Genomic DNA, 8,688 nt, shown 5'->3' on the forward strand with positions numbered 1-8,688 from the left:
GCAATCAGGATGTGTAATCCCTAACCGATTGAATCGCTCGCCGACACCGCCGATAATACACCCCTCCCTTCGCCACTCTATCGCACACCCAGCTCAAACTGATCCCTGTTCGCCACAAAAAATGTGGTACAGCGAGTTCATTTCAAATTAAATGGAATAAAATAAACAAAGTTTTAGGTATTTTTATACACGTCGCAATTTTAGGGATTACTTTTGATAAATTAAATCGATCACTCTATTTCAATAAACTTTATAATCCAGAGGAATAGTTATAAAAAATAATAGTACAAATACTCGTCGTATTGAGTGTATTCGCGTGCTTTTAAAGGCGGCTATTTGTTAGGCGGACTAAAACTCAATTCTATGCATTTTTGCATAACACTTGCACAGGAAAACTTTTTTACCTTCAATTATCGGGGGCACGGCAAAATCCCGCACAAAGTCGAGCAAAAAAGTGGCATGGCCGTTTTTAGTGGTATGGAGAGCTTTTTGTCACAGAGCATGGGAAATTACTGTCAACATATTACAGCTTATTTCTGCCGCTAAGAAGCATTGTTGGAATGCAAAAGAAGAATGCTGTGTTCCAGTCTGAAGGGTGTGGTTGCCGGTGTAATTCCAGGCACAGAAGGCTTAACACCTACGCCTCAAATTGATAGAAACAGGACGGCATGTTGCAGGACGTGCTCTTTGCATGCCCTGATAAGTGTTGCTCTGTTTACAGGCGAAGGTTTTCCATTTACTATCAGGTGGGCCATCTGCTTGTTCCGCCAAAAACAAACACTATATAAAAAAAAACATAGTATTAAACAATATTCTTTAATAAAGTATATAATATGCATTACTTGTGAGATACATTGTGTTTTCATGCGATAGCAAAGTCAATCTACATTAGGCATTAAAAACATAAAAGATTTATAATATTGACATGGTCACTACAAGATGTTGTTAGCTTATTATGTAATAACTCAAGACAGAAGTTAAGTAGGGACTTAATAAAGTAACCGACTTGGTATTACATTGATAGCTCAACTTTTTATGGTAGAAGAACTGAGTTGAGAGACTTGTTTTTTGTACTACTTTAGTTTTGATGACATTAGAATTACAAGATCTATCTGCGCTTTGTTTGAACTCCTCAATGAGTAAGAAAAGAATAGCGTTGTTTGTTATTGTGTTAAATTTATGAAGCCAACTGAGTGAATTCTAATTAGATAGAATTGTTCAAAATCCATTATATCAAAAACGTAATTTGAAGTGAAGTGAGAGCTGAGTTGAAGGGCCGTCACGCATCTGAAAGGAATGCTTTGAGACACGGGACACTGAACTGAGAACCGTTTGATTCACTCCGCCCTTAATAAGCGTCGAATTACAAAGGGCACGCTTCGAAATGCGTTTATCCTAACATCTGGCAACACTACGGCGAAAATATTTTCGAAAACCATTAAGCAACACGACCAAATTATCATTAAGCAAGATAACCAAGAGTATTCAGTTTCATCATTATCTCATTCATGCTCTCTCACTGAGCGTAGCCGGGAGGAATTCAGGACTTACAACCACAGTGCTGCTCCAATGTGAGTTAGTGGTAGTACGATTATTATCAAATGAGGTTTTGATAACCGAGATCGGAGGCTTAACTTGCTTTCTGAAGTGCGAGCTTGGGCATTTTACAATTCCCAAGTTAGTACAACGACTTTTTAACAGAAAAATCCAACATCGAAAATACTTGGTTAGACCTGGGAATCAGATCTAGGTCCTCGCCATCCGTAGTTTAATATGCTAAGCCATAGTCCAACGAGGCAGTTAGCACTTGCTATGTATATAGAGCAGGTTTACCATTTGCCATCAGATTGGTCCGTCAGTTACCTCCTTTGTCTCTTGAGGGTCGATTAGCGCAGTAGGCAGCGACCCTGACGTTCGATTCGCATAACTATAAAATGATTGTGCGATGGCCATAAATGGTTTTCAGTGTCTGAGATTGTATCTGTATATAATAAGAATTTATATCAGTCATCTTAGTAGTCACAACACAAGCTACGCTTACTTGGGGTCTAGATGACGATGTGTGTATTGCCGTAGTATAGTATATCTTTATAATGTTCTAATAGGACGGTGGCTATCACATTGCAGTCTTAATGGTGCTTAAACTAAATGCGTTCATCATTCCACAATAACTGCGCAAGAGAGTAGTGATGCTGACCACTACAGAACTATTTTTAAAATCCCACTTTCAAGTAAGTTTTTCTGTATTTTTTAACCGACTTCAAAAAATCCATTCAGTTGTTCAATTCTTATGTTTTGAACCAATAACACAAATTCTTGTTTTTGGTTTGAATACTTCCCAAGTAATCTTGACAAGTGACCACTAGTGTCACGTGACCCAAGACCCGGGTTTAAATATTGTTTTTAAATTTTACTTTGCAGCGACTTATAAATGTTGTATAAAATACTTATTTCTTGCGTTTTAGTAACTAAGTCGCTTTTTTTGTCAAAACCTTTTGATTTGTATCCATAGTGGTAGTTTTTTTAACAACTGACTTTAACCGTCCTAATATCTTAGTCAAATTCAATAAAAATTTTCTTTTCTCTTGGCGCTAAGTTAAATTAAACTTCAAAGGTTACACTCACATCTACAAAGAAGGGAACTTTTTACGTAATAGTTAGTGGACAGTGAAAAATTTAACGAATTCTGTCCAATTTAGATTATCTTTAGCTACTTTAGATTGGCCGCACATTATAAGTCAGTGGTCATCATAAATGCGCTTTCATTTTTATTGTGTGTTTTGGGTTATCAAAATAAAATATGTACAGAAGCTGCTAAACCAGTTGTCGTTATGTGAGTAATTTTGAGCCACACTAGCTTAGATTTTAAATTTGCGCAGGCCTAGTTTTGATAGGAAATTATGATTGCTTATAATTATCACCATGCCCATTATATTCAGGTGATTAAAGTTAATAACATATAGAGTAATCAGTTTTTTTTAGTCATCAACATTATTAACCCGTTACTGACCTAATATAACAAGGCACGGGTCTCCTCTTAGAATGAGCAGGATTCAGGCCGTAGTCCACGCTGGCCCAATGTACCAATTAACATTGGGCCAGCGTGGACTTCAACACACCGTTAATAATGTTATGGAGAGATCTCAGGAATGCAGGTTTCCTAACAATTTTTTTCCTCCACTGTTAAAACAAGTGGTACTTTAATTGCTTAATATACACCTAGCTCCGAAAAGTTAGAGGTAAGGAGGAGGCCGCAGTTTGTTTTAGAGAATGTAGAAAAATTTGATAATATGAAGCCTGCGTAAATACGCGTATTTTTTGAAACCCTTAACAACCGCAAAAGCTAGTTTACAAAAATGCAGCTGGTAATTGCAAAAATCAATGGAAAAACTATAACAACTGCAATAATTTTCGCTTAGCGGTGTAAAGCGTGAGTACGGCCAGCCTTAGGGCGACGCCCTTTACCCGCGAGAGAAATATATAATTTGTTAGATGTTCTTTTGTTTAGATTTTCTTATTAAGTCGGCTTCGCTAAGGATGCTTTAAGATGTACTGAAAATCCGTCGTCTACAATTTTTGAGAGCGCCTTACAACCTTTGAATTCATTATTTCGTTAACTCCCGCAGATTAATTTAATTTGAAAAGACCTGAGAAGAGACGTTCACTCTTTTACGATCACTCTCGTGACGTTTTCTGTCTTAGAAATACTTATTTTCGAATATTCTACGTGGGATATCTTCAAAATGATTTGTTCATAAGGGTTTCACAAAAACAGCGAGTCAATAAAAAAAATCGTTTTGCTAGAAATTTAGTTTTAAGTGATAATGGGAGACGTTAAACTCGACAAAACCCAATTAAGTTTGTTTTAGGCTTCTCTTAAGATTAGTTTTAAGGTTAACTATTTGAAACCCCTGTAGTTTTAAATAACTTAGAAAATCAGTAATAAAAAACACACTCAACAGTTATCGCTATCATATTCTCATCTCCATGTACAAAATTTTTATTTAATATACGCAACAAAAGTGCCCTCTATGCGCATATTTGAATAGATAAATATTTGATCAGATTGTTTCTTAGTGACAATTTCAAGATACTGAGTGACTTTTGACAAAATGTAATGGATTGTCACATAAAATATTTTTGTCCTGTAAAAATGTTACAACCAAATTCCATGCTGCTAAAGAAAGAATAGTTCTTAATAATTCAGAACAATTTCCAGCTTATTTTTCTTTTATACATAATTGCACTTACAGTTTTGTATTGTTTTCAGATGTCGGTAATTATAAAGAATGCAAGTTGTTCATAGTTGCTTAAGTAAACTGTTCCTGTAACTTTGTACATTATACATAATGAATTTTAACCGGAAATTACAATAAATTTACATTTAAAAGCGTAGTTTTAATGTTCGGCTATGGAGGAAACCGCTTCTTTAGACATGCCAACTTCTAGCATGCTTTTATTCTGACTCAAGTCAGCTGCCGACCTTTTCATACGTCTAAGCACTTAGTTACATTATTCGAAGGTCTGATTCATTTCAATATGACATTGGGTGGATTATTGGAATGTGTAATCAAAAAATGTTGTTTTTAATAATACAAGCATTTTAAACAAGTAGTTTTATACCTTAGTATTACCATTAACTAAGGTATAAAACTATTTGAACCAGCGGTGATAGCCGTGCGGGGAAGGTTCCGGCTTTCCTTTCGTGGGGACCGAGTTCAAACCCAGGCACGCACCACTGACTTGTTTTTTAATTCAAGCAATTTAAATTTCACTTGCTTTAACGGTAAAGAAAAACATCGTGAGGAAACCTGCATGCTTGAGAGTTCTGGGCGTGTGGAGTCTACCAATCCGCACTTGGCCAGCGTGGTAGACTACGGCTTAAACGCGTCTCATTCTGAGAGTAGACCCGTATCCTGTAGTGGGCCGGTAATGGGTTGGTGTTTATAAAGCTAGTTGAATATGTAGACATGACATTAGTCAAATGACCGAAATATGAATTTAAGAATTTGGTTGTGATTTTGGTCCCTTGTATTACAGTATTAATTGACGGCCAAGCAGATTTCCCACCTGATTGAAGGCTTAAAACCTATAATATATAGCAGTATTATTCAGGACATGTCCGGTGTCCATGTTGCCCTAAGAAGACGTTAAGCCTCATGTGACTGTAATTACACAGGAAACTTCTCTCTTCAGACCGGTACACAGCATTGCAACAATGTTGCTTTGTGGCAGAAATAAGTATCGCGGTCTTACTTCTCCGCACGAGCTATGTCACAAAAAGCACTACTGTTTCTTGAAATCACCTAAAAATCCCTTATGTTATTATAGCTCTTATTTTCCATTATTATAAACATGAACTAGCAACGTACTGCTTGGAACGCTTGGGCAGATGATTTGTCCGAACGTCTATAAGCGCCGCGTCTCTTCCCAGGTTGCATTAAAGTTCCTATTTCATGGTAGCTAGGTACACACTCGTAATAAAATTCTTGCAAGTTTTTGTACGAGGGACAAAATGTTATGTTAATATGCAGCGCTATTAAAGAATTCTCTCGAAACAATGTCTAAAAGTTACGTGCGTCTCATATATTTTCTGTGTGTTATTTGCACCGAGTGAAACAATACAAACATTTACATTTAACGAAATTCTATAAACGAAACATACAAAAACGTACTTAATATATTTAAAATGTAGAAATATAAAAAGCAAACTAGTTTGAGTCACGTTAAGAATTTAAGTATTTTATTCGAAAATATTCCTAGAGCGTCAAAAAGTTTTATTCGTATCTCTAGGGTAGAGCAAAATTTAAAAAGTGCATTGTGATTTGACGAAGATACTGTGCAACCAAAAAATACTCACGTTGAATTAGTAGGCTGCTCCTTTTTTAGGTCGATAGAAAATAAACACAGTTTGCTGCAACGTTGCTCAATCGATACACACAGCGTTGGTTGAGATTTTATTTGCTCACAAAAAGAACAAGGTTGCATTTTGCCGATTAATTAGCAGCTAACCGCAGAATAGCGACGGTTGTGTTCTTTTAGTGGCTTTGGAGTCTCACCAGAAAGAGGTTTATTCAATCACAAGTTACCGCTTGCGATCTCACCCTACGTAAGTGACAATGTAGTCTTCAATGGAAGCGTGTTGAGTTATCTGGGGTATCTTTGATAGTTATTATTTCAACTCAACACTCTTAATATAATTGAATAATTAGAATATATTATATTATTTTAGAAGCGGTGGTAGCGCAATGGGTAGTAGCTCGACTCCTTTTTCGGGGGGCCGAGTTCGAATCCCAGCACGCACCTCTAACTCTTCTTAGTTATGTGCGTTTTGAGTAATTAAAATATCACTTGCTTCAACGGTAAAGGTAAACATCGCGAGGAAACCTGCATGCCTGAGAGTTCTACATAATATTTTCAAGGGTGTGTGGAGTCCACCAATCCGCACTAGGCCAGCTTGGTGGACTACGGCCTTAACCCCTTCTCATTGTGGGTGACCCGTGCTCTGTAGTGGGCTGGTAATGGGTTGATGTGATGACGATGATATTATTTGGTGGAGTTTGTATCACAGTATACATCCGCTGCCATACCGTGACATCACCTTACCGCGACCACATGACTACAATAAAGCTAAATTGTAATTTTGGAGCTAGGTGTTTTGTTGTTTTCTTTGTGCTCGTTGTTTCTTGTTTTATTATAGGTAAATTTTAAATAATAAATAAATATACCTACTATGACACTACAAACATCGTCATACATCTAGCCCCAAACTAAGCTTAGCTTGTGTTATGTGTACTAAGATAACTGATGAATATTTTATGAATAATATACATAAATACTTATAATATACATATACAAACACCTAGACATTTCCAGTCGTGGGAATCGGACCCACGGCCTTGGACTCAGAAAGCAGGGTCGCTGCCCACTGCGCCAATCGGCACCAAAAAAATCTGGAAAAATGTTAGTGAATGATAAAAATGTTACTTATTAATTTATATATACGAAAGTGTGTTAGTTTGTTTGTTGGTCCTTCTTTCACGCCCTATTTACTTGATTGTGGGCATACATACAGTTAATTCAAAGGACGGCGAGTTAAATAGGCTACTACTTGTTTCCCGGGAAAACAAAAGATTCCAACGGGATTTGTAAGAAACCGCAATAAACGCGGATAAAGTCCACCGCATTGAAGTAGCGTAGACCGTCAAGGCTCTAAATCTCTTGTAAGAGGCCCGTTTCCAGCGACAGCGCGTTAATAAGATGATGAAGATTATGAACATGTCCAAACTTGGAGTTTAAAGATTTTTATTTGCAATATTTGGCTTACCGAAGATTTATATTTCAAGGTTGTTTAAAATACGTCACAGACGTCCAGCTGTTTTCGCTACGTAGGTTACGTACTTTTAAACTTTAATATACGACAGTCTCATTTTAATCTCGACATTTGTGAAAAAGTTTGATCTTGCATTGTGGTGTAGCGTTTTCGTTAGCCGTCCCGTACGTTTTGGAAACAAAAGAAAGAGGAGCGTACACTGGAAGGCTATTTAACAAGTGCTCCGCGCACTTCATTTTCTTTTATACGTTTTACAGCGGCGGGGTGTTTTGTTAATTCTTTCTTCTCTCATTCTCTTATTCTTAGCAACATTTCGCTCGGCTATAACGGAGTACGAAAGATAAGATTGTTCAGTTTTTCAAAGTTTTGAAATTTATAAGATGTTAGGAAAGAGAAAACAAAAGTTCAGTTTAAATTTAGATGCACTACATTTATATATATGCGGAAAGGTAGTAAAGGTTCCATAAATTTGAAGTGAGATTTTCTACCAAAATAAAAATCCTTTTATTGCTAAAGTATTATCGTAATATAACAGGCTTTTGCAAATGAAAACTTTGATGCTTCTACTTGTTAAAAATGTAGTAAAAACTCATCTTCGAGATTTTTAAACTACGCGGGAGATACAATTAGACTATATATGAAAAATGACAAACAGGCACCGGCGCACTTTGTATTCTTTCACTCTGATCGTCCAATGGAATGGCCGCTCCGACACGACCGGAAAGATATCAGGTCAGAAAGACAGCTTTACGTGCTTTACGAGAGTGAATCACCGCCGATTAATAAACTCCAGTCTGGTACTAAGAATTTCTTGATAAAATACCCAAAACGGTTCACCTGAGTGTCGAACCCAGAATCTCGTGATCTGCAGTCAAATATACTAACCACTAGACCAACGTGGTATTTAAGGAACAAGGAAAGTACCTATAAGAAATATACTTTCTGCTACTTCTCAGAACCGCGTGCCCGTGCTCGGGGGTTATATAAAGTAAGTCTGGGAGTACATCGTAGTTCAGCGCAATGCGCACAGATATGTATGAGTTCTGTGCCGACGTATTAGGACTTGAAGAAACTGGGCTGAGGGCACAGCAGGTAAATATGCCACCCATCTAATGCTAAGTAGTAAAACTTCGGCTATGAGCAGAGCACCAATTTGCAGGGCATCCAAGGAATATGTCCTGCAAGGTGCCGCGGTTGAGGCGTAAGTTTTGCGCCTGTTATCGCAGTGGCAACCACGCCTTGAAGACTGGAACACAGCAATAATTGTTGATGGCAGAAATAGGTACTTCCCCGGACAAGCTGTCAAAAAAATCTAGTTCTACTATGATCAAAAATACCTGGACCAAAGTTGGCAA

Source organism: Pararge aegeria, chromosome 20 (genome assembly GCF_905163445.1).
Source record: "Pararge aegeria chromosome 20, ilParAegt1.1, whole genome shotgun sequence".
NCBI lineage: Eukaryota > Metazoa > Arthropoda > Insecta > Lepidoptera > Nymphalidae > Pararge > Pararge aegeria.